The sequence below is a fragment of the Mya arenaria genome, chromosome 12, assembly GCF_026914265.1.
Source record: "Mya arenaria isolate MELC-2E11 chromosome 12, ASM2691426v1".
NCBI lineage: Eukaryota > Metazoa > Mollusca > Bivalvia > Myida > Myidae > Mya > Mya arenaria.
In genome coordinates, this window is record NC_069133.1 from 44,442,490 (window position 1) to 44,458,515 (window position 16,026).

General features: G+C 34.3%; 1 long non-coding RNA gene across 1 annotated transcript; it reads left to right on the forward strand.

Moving 5' to 3' along the window:
- The first annotated feature begins 487 nt into the window (after positions 1-487).
- LOC128212331 (uncharacterized) lies at positions 488-13,876 on the forward strand. The gene is made up of 5 exons (XR_008257436.1): positions 488-666; positions 7,968-8,030; positions 8,449-8,526; positions 12,668-12,718; positions 13,528-13,876. It is a non-coding gene; the product is annotated as an uncharacterized LOC128212331 (long non-coding RNA).
- Positions 13,877-16,026: the final 2,150 nt, after the last annotated feature.

A 16,026-nucleotide genomic window follows, 5' to 3' on the forward strand; every position in this document is an offset into this window, starting at 1 on the left:
AAATAGGAAATAAATATGAGTAAAGCTTTACACGTGTCTGTAAGTGGACAGGCTGATGAACAATGAGGGCGGAAATGTATTGTTAGTATTTTTATTACAACTGCCGCATCTCGGTCATTGTGAGACAGATGTGATTATTTATAACGTCCACGGGCTTCTTTCGATTGCATAGACAATAAAAAAAATTGATAGATAGTATTGGTTTTGTCTTTATTAATCAAATCAAGATGCTAATGTTGTAGACAATGATTTTTTTTCTATAAATGAGTTCATTGCAAGATAATATAAAACAAAATATAATTTGTATTGTACATTCTATTTGTTAAGCGTTTGTTATTTCCGAATACATGTGTGATTTATAAATGCGGAAAATAACTTTCCAAGCGGAATTGATATAGATTGTGTGGTAAGGTTTAAATTGTATAAGAATTGTACATGCACAACTTCACACCAGTGTTGTGTATTTTTAGATAACTGGACAGGAAGTTCTACAATTAAACAATGGAATTGATGCTTGACACAATTGATAACATTCATTACAAAGTTCAATAATATATCATGTGAGTGCCATGATACACATCAAAGTAATTTGTATGAAAGACAGTCTGTTTTAAGAAAGTCGATGGAAAAACATCTTCCAAGAATAAATATAAAAACCATCATCAGGTAATCGCTCTTATAGTATTCTTTCTTTTTTCTTGTCTACGAATAATATGATTATTTGTCTTTTCTTTTAATTTTCTCTTAAATATGCTTCTATCACGTTGTGATGAATTATGCATTCTATTTAGTTATGTAATATAGTTATGTTATGTATTTATATAATGCAGCGTAACAGGCACTGTGTGACAAATAGCTTGATATCGTGCATTCAAGTGACACTTAATGAATGCATTCATTTCTAAGACAAAGCGCACTGTCTACGGTAGCTCTTCTTTATGATAATATCACGCAAAGAGGCAAATATGACCTAGAGAAAGTTGCGCAAAAGGCTGCGGGAATAACTGGCGTTGAATCATTTAAATAAACAACAATAATGATATAAGTGTTTTAGGTGCATTACCGTGAAATAGTTTGCTTCAAAAGCATTAGTGTGCCGCTTTATCGCTACACATATGTTGTCTTTTTGGAAGGTGACACAAATCACCTCTCGCACATCTAAAGTGCATATTTTCAGCTTTACTTTTAAAAATAATCACATTTATTGTCAGGCAAAATTTTATTAGTATTAAAATAAACCTTAGGCCAAAAGAAAATTAATATTTTGTTCCTCGGAGTTTTGCTTACAAATTTCTTAATATAGAGCATGGGAGCGAAAAAAATAATTTAAATACAACTTTGACGTTTTTCATAAAACCCGAAGCAGGCGACAATGGCTCGATTGTTCAGAGTTATGTGAATGTTATCAACGTGATTAACGACATCGTTGTTAACTTTCAAATCGTTACTACTCTGGAAGTTTAATGGATACACCTGTGATATGCAGTGTTCTCAACAATGTTTGAGATGACTGTTTTAGATGAACTTGTTTTATTTGGATATATGAACACATGATGAAAAAGTTTGAGTTTAAACTTTAACAACGATGTCGTTAATCACGTTGTTAACTTTAACGAAGTTCTGAACAATCGGGCCAATGTTTTTTATAGTTAATATCAGGGAATGTGTGCTAATATAAACTGAAAGCCTAATGTCTAAAATTATATCTCATGAAAGTATTATCAAAAATACACCATTATAAATAAGCGTGTTCAGAGTCACGCCACGTTATAATAACAAAACCGCCAGGCGATGGGACACGGTCGGTAAAAATTTCTGGAACATCTTGGGCTACGCTCAGAGTGATAATCATCATGTTAGCTTCCTACCAGAGCCTCCATTATGTTGACCCACATTTATCTGATAAATAAAGCGATCTAAAAATAAAACGCCGGGATACAGAAATTGCCGAACAAGCAAGAACTCATACTCGGACCCCAATACAACTAATCTAGTTTTATGGTTTCGACGTCATTCTGCTAAATAAATAGCGCTTAGACACAAAAAATGGGTTAAAACGACATAAAAAGAAGTAGTTCTACGGATTGTGCGGTCTTAAGACTACCTGCACGCATGCGCAGATAGTCTAAATGGGATTCCAATTTTTCAACAATTTTCAAAATGGATGCAAATGGTTTGTTGAAATTGGGCTTTGTTATTGAATTATACACCATTTCTATTTAAGCAATGACAATTGTTTATCGCGTTTTGTCTACCTAAAACTCACACAAAGTATTTACAGTAATTTAACGTGTTAAAAGACATTTAAATATGTATGAAGAGTACATCGATGATATTAGGCGGGATAAACAGAAAGCACCGAAATAATAAGAACTTACTTTGTACTAGGAATTAGGAAGCCCCTATTACATGTTGTTTCTTGCATTTGTAGATTGTAGGTCCTTGTCAATAACACAGGCGAGTGTCATTCGAGAGTTTAACAAATACAAAGTGTGTTTCAGAAAGTAGGTAGCCAAATATCAATTTACTCCTTGCATCTGTGTAGTTTAGCCTCTTGTACATAGCCACAGATAATGCTTGTTGCGGAATAAATAGGCATTGCTCCATGCACAGGCGCGGATTATTGAGGGATTAACAAGAACACAGTTTGTACCAGGAATTTGATAGCTTCTGTTCAATTTATTTCAATGTATCTTCCTGCAGGTTGAAATCCATTGCCCCAAGCAATGATGTAGCTACTAACAATCTCTTTTCAATGTATCTCCCTGCAGATTCAAGCCCAATGTCCAAGCCATTAGACATCTACCGTTTAATCTATTTATTCATCTTTATGTATATTGAAACCCTTTCCCCAAAGCAACAAGCACTGGGTTTGTACTTAGAATTAGGTAACCACTGTTAGATATTCTTTCTATCTGTAAGCATATATTCGACCCAGACAAGGGATATTTCAGAAATAAACATGCATTAATTATGCATCTGTAGATTATTCCCCTTGTCACAAGCAAAAACTACTGCTAGTTAATAGTTAAACAAGCAAATAATTTATAACAAGTATGAAAGAGCCAAGTTTCAGTATTATTCCTGTTTTGTGTGGAGTTTAGCCCTTTGGCACAAGCATAGGCTATAGCTTGGCTTGTACCAGAAATTGTAAACAAGCACTTCATCTGTTCCAAGAATTAAAAAACCACTGCTTTATGTTATTCCTTTAATCTCTATATTGTAGCTCCTTGTATGAATTAAAGGTAATTGCTAATTGCGATTTTAAACAGGAATTAGGTAGCATCTGGTAAATTGTAATCTTTTCATCTGTTGATTCAAGTCCCTTCCCAAGCATAGGCAAGTGCTAGTTGGGAGTATAACTAGCACATAGAGTTTGCCAGAAATAAGCTAGCGTAACTAGGAAATAGGTAGTAAAAGGTTAATTTTAATTATTGAATCTGTTAATTCAAGTCGCTTGTCCAAATCACAGGCTCTTGCTAATCGTGATATAAACAAGCATAAACTTTGTATCTGGGAAAAGGTAAGCCATTGTTTAATGTTATTTATTCCATGAAAGATTTAAGAGCCTTGGTCACAATTACTGATAGGGCTAATAATTAAGTTATAATCACATTGTTTGTACCAGAAATTTGATAGCTACTGTTTTTTCCCTGAATCTGTTGATTGTGGACCCTGGTTCCATGCAAAGCCTGGTGCTAGAATCGAGATCAAATATCACCTTATCTGTACACGGAGTTAGGCTGCCACTGTTACACTTTTGTTCCTTCAGTCTGTAGATTTCAAGCCCGCTTTTGAATCACAAGCTAGTGATGAGTGAGAGATAAACAAGCAAATACTAAATCTTATCTTGGGAATAAGGTAGTCATTGATGATTTGTATTCCCTTCACCTATCGATGAAAACCCATGTCCCGACCACAGGCTAGTGTAAGTTGAGAGGTAAACAAACATATATTTTGTACTTAGAATTAGAGGTAGTCATTGTTTTATACTATTCCTTGCATCCGTAGTTTACAGATCCTTGTCCCGAGAACTGACCAGTTGCGAGTACTCCATTCATAGAGTTTGTATCAGACATTTGGTATACACATTTCAATTTAATGCCTTGTATTTGTTTGCTTTAGCGTCTTGCCCAAAAGTACATGGTATTGCTGATTGAACATGAATAAGCATATACATTGTACCAGAAATGTCGTAGCCACGTTTCAATTTTTCAAATAAAAATTCAAAACGTTCTTGCACATTTCCACATGTGCTCGTTGAGGAATAAACAAGCATTGTTCCATGCATAGGCGCGGATTATTGAGGGATAAACAAGAACACAGTTTGTACCAGGAATTTGATAGCAGCTACTGTTCAATCTATTTCCATGCATCTTCCTGTAGGTTACAATCCCTTTGCCAAAGCAATTATATAGCTACTGACAATTTCTTTCCATGCATCTCCATGCAGATCGAAGCCCAATGTCAAAGCCATCAGGTAGCTACCGTTCAATCTATTTTATGCATCTTCATGTATATTGAAACCCCTTCCCCAAAGCAATGGCTAGAGCTAGTATCGAGATAAACAAGAACTGGGTTTGTACTAGGAAGTAGGTAACCACTGTTGAAAGATATTCTTTCTATCTGTAAGCATATATTCGACCCAGACAATGGATTATTCAGAGATAAACATGCATTAATTTTGTACCAGGAATAAGGTAACCACAGTTACATTCATATTTTCAGTCTTTTAATTGAAGCCACTTGTTCCAAGCACATATAAATGTTTTCTATCGGACAGGAAGCATGTGCTTTGTTCAACGTTGTTGTATGATAATTTCTGCCATCTGCAGAATGAAGTCACTTGTCCAAAGCAGAGCCTAAACATATTGTTTGTTACAGGAGTTAGGAAGACATTGTGCAATATTATTCCTTACATCTGTAGATTAAACCCCATTTCACAAGCAAAAACTATTGATAGTTAAGAGTTAAACAAGCTAATGATTTCTAACAAGTATGAAAGAGCTAAGTTTCAGTATTATTCCTGTTTTGTGTGGAGTTTAGGCCCTTGTCACAAGCATAGGCTAGAGCTTGGCTTGTAAAAGAAATCGTAAACAAGCACTACATCTGTTCCAAGAATTAGGTAACCACTGCTTTATGTTATTACTTTAATCTTTATAGTGTAGATCCTTGTTTGAATTAAAGTTAATTGCTGACTGCGATTTTAAACAGGAATTAGGTAGCATCTGGTTAATTGTAATCTTTTCATCTGTTGATTCAAGTCGCTTTCCCAAGCATAGGCTAGTGCTAGTTGAGAGCATAACTACAGTAAAACTGCGATCGTTCGAGAACCAGCGGTCCCTCAAGGTCGGAGCTTGGTCCCGAACATTTTTCCTTCTATTTTCATATAAAATATACCTACGCTGCATCGAAACCCAAATATGTCGAGGAGTCGAGCAATATAGTCTGTCACAAGTACACAAATCATGAACAAAACCTAATGGCTCCCTCGAGGTCATAATTTCACATTTTTCCTGAACGCGTTTTCCAAAATAAACAAACAATTGCTATGTGTTAAAATTTTCGCAAGTAGTAAAAAATGCAATGACAGTTGAAAAGCGTTTTGATAAGGTGTAAAAAAACGTTTGTCACTGTTTACGCATGACCGATAGTAGTTGATAAGGGCATTTGAGAAGATAGATATGAGAAGTTAATTGTGTGAATTGTAAATGAGTAATAAAAATATGAATAAACACTACCATATCGATCCAACATAGGAATCTCTGAAAAGAATTCTTTCTTGTCACATTGCTTTGCCATATGACAATTTTGTAAAAAATAACATTTCTATTTATTCATTTATTAATATTTCTTTTACATTTAGTATGCATTTAGTATTAGACAGCCTTTTAACATATGCGAGATTTCCACAACGCAACACATAATCGATGTTTTAGTGAACTATCACTTTGTTTAAACTTAAAACACTAAAAATTATTTCTTAACAGACCGGAAAATTGAAATTCGGGTCGTTCGAAACATCGGTTCCCTCGAGGTTTTGGCTAGGTCTCGGCTTCGAGCGTCGCAGTTTTACTGTAGCACATTGAGTTCCCTAGAAATAAGGTAGCTTAACTAAGAAATAGGTGGTAACATTAAATTTTAATTATTGAAACTGTTAATTCAAGTCGCTTGTCCAAATCACAGGCTCTTGCTAATTGTGATATAAACAAGCATAAAATTTGTACCTGGGAATAGGTAAGCCATTATTTAATGTTATTCATGCATGATATATTTAAGACCCTTGGTCAGAAGCACTGGTAGGGCTAATAATTAAGTTATAATCACATTGTTTGTACCAGAAATTTGATAGCTACTGTATGAATTAAAGGTAATTGCTAATTGCGATTTTAAACAGGAATTAGGTAGCATCTGGTAAATTGTAATCTTTTCATCTGTTGATTCAAGTCCCTTCCCAAGCATAGGCAAGTGCTAGTTGGGAGTATAACTAGCACATAGAGTTTGCCAGAAATAAGCTAGCGTAACTAGGAAATAGGTAGTAAAAGGTTAATTTTAATTATTGAATCTGTTAATTCAAGTCGCTTGTCCAAATCACAGGCTCTTGCTAATCGTGATATAAACAAGCATAAACTTTGTATCTGGGAAAAGGTAAGCCATTGTTTAATGTTATTTATTCCATGAAAGATTTAAGAGCCTTGGTCACAATTACTGATAGGGCTAATAATTAAGTTATAATCACATTGTTTGTACCAGAAATTTGATAGCTACTGTTAGATTTTTTTCCCTGAATCTGTTGATTGTGGACCCTGGTTCCATGCAAAGCCTGGTGCTAGAATCGAGATCAAATATCATTTAATCTGAACACGGAGTTAGGTTACCACTGTTATACTTTTGTTCCTTCAATCTGCAAATTGCAAGCCCGCATTTGAATCACAAGCTAGTGATGAGTGAGAGATAAACAAGCAAATACTAAATCTTATCTTGGGAATAAGGTAGCCACTGATGATTTGTATTCCCTTCACCTATCGATGAAAACCGCTGTCCCGACCACAGGCTAGTGTAAGTTGAGCGGTAAACACACATATATTTTGTACTTAGAATTAGAGGTAGTCATTGATTTATATTATTCCTTGCATCCGTAGTTTACAGATCCTTGCCCCGAGAACTTCCTTGCATCTGCAGATTTTAGCGCCTTTTCCAACGACTAGGCTAGTGCTAGTTGAGAGTACAGCGTTTGTTACCTGTCAACAGACACTAGTTTGTGGTCAGGACAAGGGTCTTCATCTACACTCTTGAGGAATACAATTCGTCAGTGGCTATATTATTCACAGTATAGGAATTAGGTTTTGCTATTATATTTCTCCAATCACACTAGCTTTTGTTTCGTGAGACATAAACATGCATAGTTCTGGTTTAACTATATGCTTGTTTATATCTCAAACAGGTTAGTGCTAGTAGACAAATACTCAAGCATATAGTTTGTACCAGGAAATATGGTAACCACTAACATTATTCCGTCCATCTGTAGATTGAAGCCCCATTGTCCCAAGCACAGTATGATACATGTAAAGTTGAGTTGAGATCAATTTAGAAAGATGGTTTTAGCATTTTGTGATAATGGGGCTAGGGAACTTAATATTAAACTTAATGAAAAGTATGTTATTATGTGATATATGTTGTGTTTAAGTAGCCCTATACAGTACATTACAAAATGCATTCAATAAGGCTGATCACGTCATCAGCATACCGAAAGCTAAATAGTGTATATTATACATGCATGTACATAAATCAAAACTGGAATGAAATACATGTTCAGATTTATTTTAACCCCGGAAGTTACCGGCTTAACATTATAAAAGGAATATAGCCGGCGGTTAAACCGAATAAGCTTGACACTACATGTACCGACCAGATAGATGTTAAAGTACTACTTCCTTCAATTAATTAAAGGTTAATATTTATTGCAGATGCAGGAATAGCAAATGGCGGACAAAATGTGATTCAAGTGGGCGCCGAAAATCCTCGGTCAGGTAAATATATTTTAATAACTTGGAAACTGCTGGATATTTTCCCGGATAATCTCCATTTTGGTATGTTTCTTTATCATTTGCTTTGACCTGGAGGATGCCATATCGATATCCCAACGGTAAACAAGGATATACCTTTTTCAAGATCATTCCATAATCAAACAAGCTTTAGATTAAAACTATATTTACCTTTTGAAGATTGTCGAAAGGTTGGGTCGATTAAATTATCTTAATGATTGCTAAACATGCTTTAAGTAAGGATGGTTTTGATAGAATAATGTGGCACTTTCAGACTAGTAAAACATTATCATAATCATATTTGCGAGGTTTAAAAGTTCTGTTGTTTTGTGTCACCTCTGACCCTCTATCTCTCTCTCTCTCACGTTCTGTCTCATAAATTAATAGTGCAACGTTTTTGCAGTGATCCCACTACCTGCAATTCCAGTTAGGAATGAGTTCCACGAACGAGAAAGAACCATGCCATATTTGGTTGTATCTGGTATGTATTATTTTGATTGATATAGCTTGCATTTTTCACACAGCTTTAAAATATCTGATTTATTCACTATTTTATACCAATACCACTAATGGCATATACATATAGAATGGTTAAATAATTGATAAATAAGATACTTTTGCAAACGGACAAAAACCGAAAACGTGTTATTCGTTGAACCAAGGAGTTGCACGTAATCTGGTTGAAACCCCCAGTAAATTTACATTTGATTGACCGTTTCCAAGGCGGTACCTTACATTCCTTGATACAAACACCTATTTTTTAAATATGCATAGAAAATTAAAGAAGTGCTATTTTAATGCAGACTGTGGCAAAAACTAGAAAAACAAGTCAAACGTTTAAGAAACACATTGAAATTTGATGATGTTTAACCATTACTTTATTACATTATTCGGGATTGCTTGGATAAGCGTGAGGTTGTGCACACAAACTGGTTTTAACACCCAGTAAATTTACATTTGAGTGACCGTTCCAAGGCCGTACCTAACAATCCTTGATAAACATACCTAGATTTCTTATATAGTATATAAGGATTGTGCTGTTTGTGTAGTTTTGTGTTGTTGTTCCATGTTTCTTGTTTGTGATTTTTTTGTTCGTTCTATGTGTTTGACGTTAACCCTGTGCCAGTAAACGGGGTTTATGTTTAAACTTTTTGCTACTAAGCTTCTTTTTGTAGTTCTGTAGTTTGGATGTTTCTTCTACAGCATTCAATATTGTTTGATTTAAATGAGGTTATAGTTTCTTTTAACTGTTTCAGGTAAAACTATTAACAAAAAAAAACATCATTTTTTTTTAAAACAATTAAAATATTCTCCGTGCAATGTTCTTGAACGTGTTCTTGCCACTTGTCCCCAGCAGCGCCTTGTGCTAGTTGTGAGGTAAAATGCATGTTGTTTTTAACAGGAATTAGGAAGCCATTTTGCAATGATATTCCATGCTTTTTTAGATTTTAGCCCCTTGTCACAAGTGACATCTTGTGCTAGTTTTGAGGTTAAACAAGCACATATTTTGTATCAGGAATAAAAGAGGCACGTTTCAGTTTCATTCCTGTTTTGTGTGGAGTTAAGCCCCTTGTCACACGCAAAGACTAGAGCTAGTTGAGAAATAAACAATAACTAAGATTGTAAGCCCACTTTCGAATCACAAGCTAGTGTCATGTGAGAGATAAACAGGCAAAAACTAATTCTTATTATGGGAATAAGGTATAATTTGTATTCCCTCCACCTATCTATGATGGCTTGTGTAGGTTTAGAGGTAAACAAACATATATTTTGTACTTAGAATTATGAAGTTGTTATTCAATGTTATTCTTTGTATCTGTAGATTAAAGCCAAAAACTGACTGGTTGCGAGTACCCAACTCATACAGTTTTAAATTGACCTTTGGTAACCATTTTTCAATATAATGCCTTGTTTTGTATGATTAAGCCTCTTGTACCAAAGTACATGCTATTGCTATTTGAACATGAACAAGCATAAACATTGCACCAGTAATGTCGTAACCACGTTTCAATTTTATTACATTTGACAAAACAAACACTTATTTTTACCAGGAATGTTATTACTTGCATCTGTAGATTTGAGCCCCTATTACGAAGCATAGGCTAGTGCTAGTTGAGTGTACAGCATCAGGACTTGGATAGTAACTGTGCAATATTTGACCTTGCATCTGGTGATAGTGACCTTTTGTCAGCAGTACAGGCTAGTAATAGTTGAGATATAAATAAGCATGCAGTTTGTAACGGAACTAAACATGTAATTCAAGCTAGTGCTATGTGATAAATCAAATAGAAAAAACTAATTTCTATACTGTGAATAAGGTAGCCACTGAGGAATTGTATTCCTCAAGCGTGTAGATGAAGACCCTTGTCCCGACCAAAAACTAGAGCCAGTTGACAGGTAAACAAATATATGGTTTGTACTTGAAATAAAGAAGCCATTGTTCAATGTTATTCCTTGCATCTGTAGATTGAAGCTCCTTGTCCATGAACTGGCCGGTGGAGTGTTAGCCATTTATATAGTTTTAACCAGGTATAAGGCAACCAAGATTTCATATTATGACTTGCAGTTAGGTAGTTACTAAGCAATCTTTGTGCCTGAATCTGTTGATTTTAGCCCTGTGTAACAAGCAAAGGCTAGTGCTAGTTGCGATATAAATAAGCATGCAGCTTGAAACAGAAATGAGGAAGGCATATAGTTTGAACTTGAAATTTCCAGTACAAACAGTTTATCTCTAAATAAGCACTTTCTTGTATTTTAGATAAGATGTTGAAATCTACCGATACAAAAAATACCATTTAACTATGTCTTCCTTAATTCTGTTACAAGTTACATGCTTCCATCTGTTGATTGTTTTTCTTGTCCCAAGCTCAAGCTAGAGCTAGTCTAAATATAAACAAGCACAACCAGTTTGTTTAAGAAATCAAACAACACTTGTATTTTTGTTACCATCTAAAGATTATAGCCCCTTGGCCAAAACACACGCTAGTGCCAGCAGGGCGATCAAAGGCAGATAATTTGTACCAGGAAATATGTAGCCACTGTTAATTTTCATCCCTTTCATCTGTTGACTGAAGCCCCACAGGTTATTGCTGGTTGAAAGGTAAAAAAGCTTGTATTTTGTACCAAGATCTAGTAAGACTTTGTTTAATCTTGTTCCTTGCATCTGTATATCGGAGCAGGATAATTGAGAGGTATTCATAGTTAGAACCTTGAATTTGGTAACCATGTTTCAAATTTGTTCCATGCATTTGTTAAGTCCATTTTCTCAAGCACAGACCTGTGCGCGTATAGAAAAAATACAATGATATAGTTTGTTCCCGGAAACTAAAAAAGCTGTTATTTAATGTTATTACTTCCACATACAGATTGAAGCCCCTAGTCCATGTACAGGCAAGGGATAATAATCATATCAACAAGCACAAAGTTGGAGCAAGAAATTAGGTAGCCAGGATTAAATTTCATTTCTTGCATTAGTTGAATTAAGCTCGTTGTACCAAGCACATGCTAGTATCGTATCTGATAATTGAGCATGTATTTTGTATCAGGAAAAAGGAAACCATTGTTCAATGTGAATTCTTCCATCTGTACGTTTGACAAGCACACCTTGTGCTAGCAGTTATGTAAATAAGCACATAGTTTGTATCAAAAGTAGGTCACTATTGTTTAGTTTCATTCCATCGTTTCCTATTTCTTTGTACAAATTCGTGCTTGTTTATCAATTCTAATTTTCGATACAAGTGCTTCAATTATTTCCAGTTTCAATGAATGTGTTTTTACTGGAGAAAAGATCGTTTATAAATTAGAGTGTTAGGTTATGGCCATGCTAACTAGTTAAAGCCCCAAGTATGAACGTTCAGTAAACTGTTGTTTAGCTGACCTTTCCAAGGCGGTTACCATTTAATGTTAAAGATTATGATGATGGCATGGTTTGCTTGTGGTGTTTGAATGTGTGTATGTGATGCTAATATGTTTGTGTCTATAGTTCATTGTCGTCTGGGAACTTGCCTTTTGCCACTAAACAGTGTTCATTTTTTAATTTAAAACTTCTGGGGCTATCCCTGTATTTTTCATTGTATTATTAACTGTCAAAAATTAAAATGTCAAAAAATAAGAATAAAGCATGCGTTTAAATATAAAGAAGTTATTTTAACTGGATTCATGCATTTTCAAAGTTTTACACTCAAATTAAATTCGCATATTAGTCGTTCAGAATAACCGAATAGCCAAACTTAGTTAGTTAAATAGTTTTATATCGGACGTACACATGTCACATATACATGCATCAAAAATCGTGTTTGATCACCGTCTAAGAACGGTTAAGAAAACGGGAGTTCACTAAGGATTTAAATCAGTTTATAAGTACTCTACCTCACAAATTATGCCTACATTTACAAATAATTACGAAATATTTAATAAAACTCAGAGAAAGCAATAATTTAAGGGCAATGACGATTAAATTGGAACATAAACTTTGATATAAAAAGAGTAAATCATCGATTAAATAAGTACACGCCTGACATGTTTATTATCATACATAAAACACACACACACAAAATTCAGCATACACATAGAAGTCTCCACAAACGGGTTTCTGTTATACCTTTATGGTTTGTTAATTTCAGGGCAATGCGGTTTCATGCCGATACCTCCCCTGGTGTATCCTAGAATAACAGGTACGTATTATTACATATATTTTGATTATTTGCGATTATTTCACTTTACATGTATTACTTTGGTAGGTTAATAATGTAACAGTAGTATTGGTCTATAATGCTAACTGTACACTTGAAAATAATTTTGTGTACACCAGGTACATGCAGCTATTAATGTTGTAGAGCTTAATTGAAGATTCAACATTTTAATATTTGATCAATAATTTTGTTCTACCTCAAATTTTACATAAACAATATAATTGGGCACTATTTTCTCGAATCTTGTACTTTCTATGACTTCTCAGGCAAATAGAACATGTGTGTCTAATGTCACATTTCTAAAGGTTCTTTAAAGGTTGTTTCGATTATATTATCTTGTTTTGCTTGCCAAACAGGATTGTTTTGTGTCATACATCTTCCCCTCTCTCTCTCTCTCTCTCTCTCTCTCTCTCTCTCTCTCTCTCTCACACACACACACACACACACACACTCTCTCTCTCTCTCTCTCGCGCGCGCGCACTTTCTTTCTCTCCCCTACACACACACACACACACACACACACGCACACGCACGCTCTCTCGCGCGCGCATTCTCTCCATCTCTCTCTCTCTCTCTCTCTCTCTCTCGAAAGCTCACATTTATTACTAGCACTATGTTTTTGCAGTGGTTCCACTACCTGCAATGCCAGTTGCAAGTGAGTTCCACGAAAATGAAAGTCCCATGCCATGGTATATGGTATGCATTATTTTTATTTATGTAGACAACGTTTTCAAACAAACATTGTCCTTTTGGCAACCTCTAATATTGGCAATATAATTTGATTTTTGCAGGTACGAGCCCAAACAATCGTATCAGCTTGACAAGATCGGAACAACTACCTTTGAGTTCAACGGAAAGACTTGATTACTATTCGTAGTCATCAGATACAAAGAACAGCCTTTATCTTTAGTTTATAAGCTTGTGACTTATGATACTGCAATGACAATATATATGAAATTCATTTAGACTTAATGCATCACGTGAACATTAGACAGTGTTACTCAATTATCAGTTGTTCAATTCAAGTGTTATTGCATTAATTATATACATTAAACACACTTGTTTCAATCTTAATAATAAGAAAACATTTTAATTTGCGTAATATTGTATATTCATTTTATATAAATTACGAAACTTAAAGTTAATATGAATTTTACCAAGATACCATCATATTCTACAAAGTAATAATGGTATTTATAACTATCATTATTGGAACTAGTAAACTATTGTGTTCAATACTAGTATGCTTAAAATTAATTATTCGTTCTATATTATCAATCTCATTTGGTAAGACAAGTATGTAAAATTGGTGCGTATTAAGTTGCGCGTGAAATACAATTTATTCTTGCTTAGTTTCGATATACGAATTATTTTGATATATAGAGGAGTATTTCAAACAAGCAATACAAATTTTAAATAATTAATATCTCTTGAATTATAAATATGCGCTTTTGGACAAATCAGTAGACGTTTACAATAAATGTCAATGTTTTATTAAGAAGGGGAAATAATCTTGCATTTAAAAATGTGAATCTGTTATGTTGTGTTTTTTTCGTTCAATTATTAATGCATAGGTATTATGCATAATGCAGTTTTGTGTGATCAATTGCTATCCTAATCAGAAAATTATGAGAGCAATGCATTGTGTATGTGTATATATCATATATCACGGCATGTTATGAAAGTTTGAGCTACTGGTGACGACGCGCAGTTCTACAGTACTCCTGCAGATAGTTTCATATTAATCCACTTACCATAAATAGGTCTGTGATTTCAGAATTTAAACAGACAGTAAAAACTATATTTTAAGAAATGATTAGTTCTCTTTACTATTTTCAAACTTGTTTCTTATAATTAAAGGGACTGTACTCCGTATGATAAAACAGCGGAAAAAAAGAAAATTGTCGAAAACTGACATAATCTTGGTACCGATGTGTACAATGCATTGGAATTTACTAACTAAAGTACCACATAGTTTACAATTAAGTTATTTTTCGCAGTTTTTTCGTATTATTCCATTAAAAAAATATAACTAGGTATGTCCACCTAGTAGAATTCATTCCGTATGCGTGATTGGCTAGTCGATGTTATCACGTGATATGACCATGTTACGTATATAGCTTAAATATTCCATCTAGTTAGAGTAAGCCTTCGTAGCACAGTGGATACAGCACTGGATTGCACTTTTGGCGACATCGATTCAAACCCGGTCTCCGACTCGATTTTTTTACATTTTGGTATGGGTTTTTTACAATTATGATATCAAAGAGAAAAACATTTATCAAATAATTGTCCTGAGATCAGTTACAAAAAAAAACACTTTTTTGGTGCCAATTTGGTGTACAGTCCCTTTAAGGTCTAAATTATACAACAATTAAATACAACTTTGAGGCAGTTGCGAGAAAATGCTTAAATCCTATTGGATAAAACATCCTATGTGACATTCATTCATTTCTCCATGAAGCATGCATGTATGCAAATCAGCTTATGAATATTCATAACCGTACTATTTCGTTTTACCACCTATGACGTCACGTAATAGTAGAAAGTTGTCTACATTATTTATGACAATAAACTCATTGCGGAGAAATGGAAATTGAAAGTATGTCTGCAGCACAGAGTTAACATGGCGGGTGATCTGTCAGATTTCAACTTTTTTAAAGATTTATTTGGTAGTTTTGAGTTGTTTGAGCCGGAATTGAGTGACGAAGCTGCAAATGTTGCTGCTGGGATTCCTCCATGAATTGAAGAAGTGATGATCATTTCTTTTAATGATTTGCCTGAAGTTTCAAATAATAATAAAAGTGAAAATTAAAGTTTAGATCTAGGTCAGCAGCTTAATGAAAGTTATAACATCCCAACTATTCATGAATATAAACAACAGCGCATAAGGTTTAATGGTAAATATATTGTCTTAGGCAAGGAATAATGGTGGATACATTTCCGAGTTTAAACAAAGAGCCTTTATGTAAATATCTTACCTGAAAAGTGCTATTAATCCGTTTCGAACTGGTAAATAAAAGAGAGTAAGCAGCCATTACTGGTCTCATTGTAACTAAATTTAGCTCCAAGTGCCTCCAAGTCGACGTTGTATTCATGCGCTTTTAAAGGCTAAATGCTTCTTGGAATTATCGAGTGATGAATTGGGGTTCTAGGATAATGGCAAAATAAAAATAATATTTTATTTATAGTTGTAATTTAAGTATTGAACTTTATTTTCTGCGTTTCATTGATGTATCAGGAAAAATACACCAAATTTATACATGAACACCTTCGGTGTCTATGCAAAT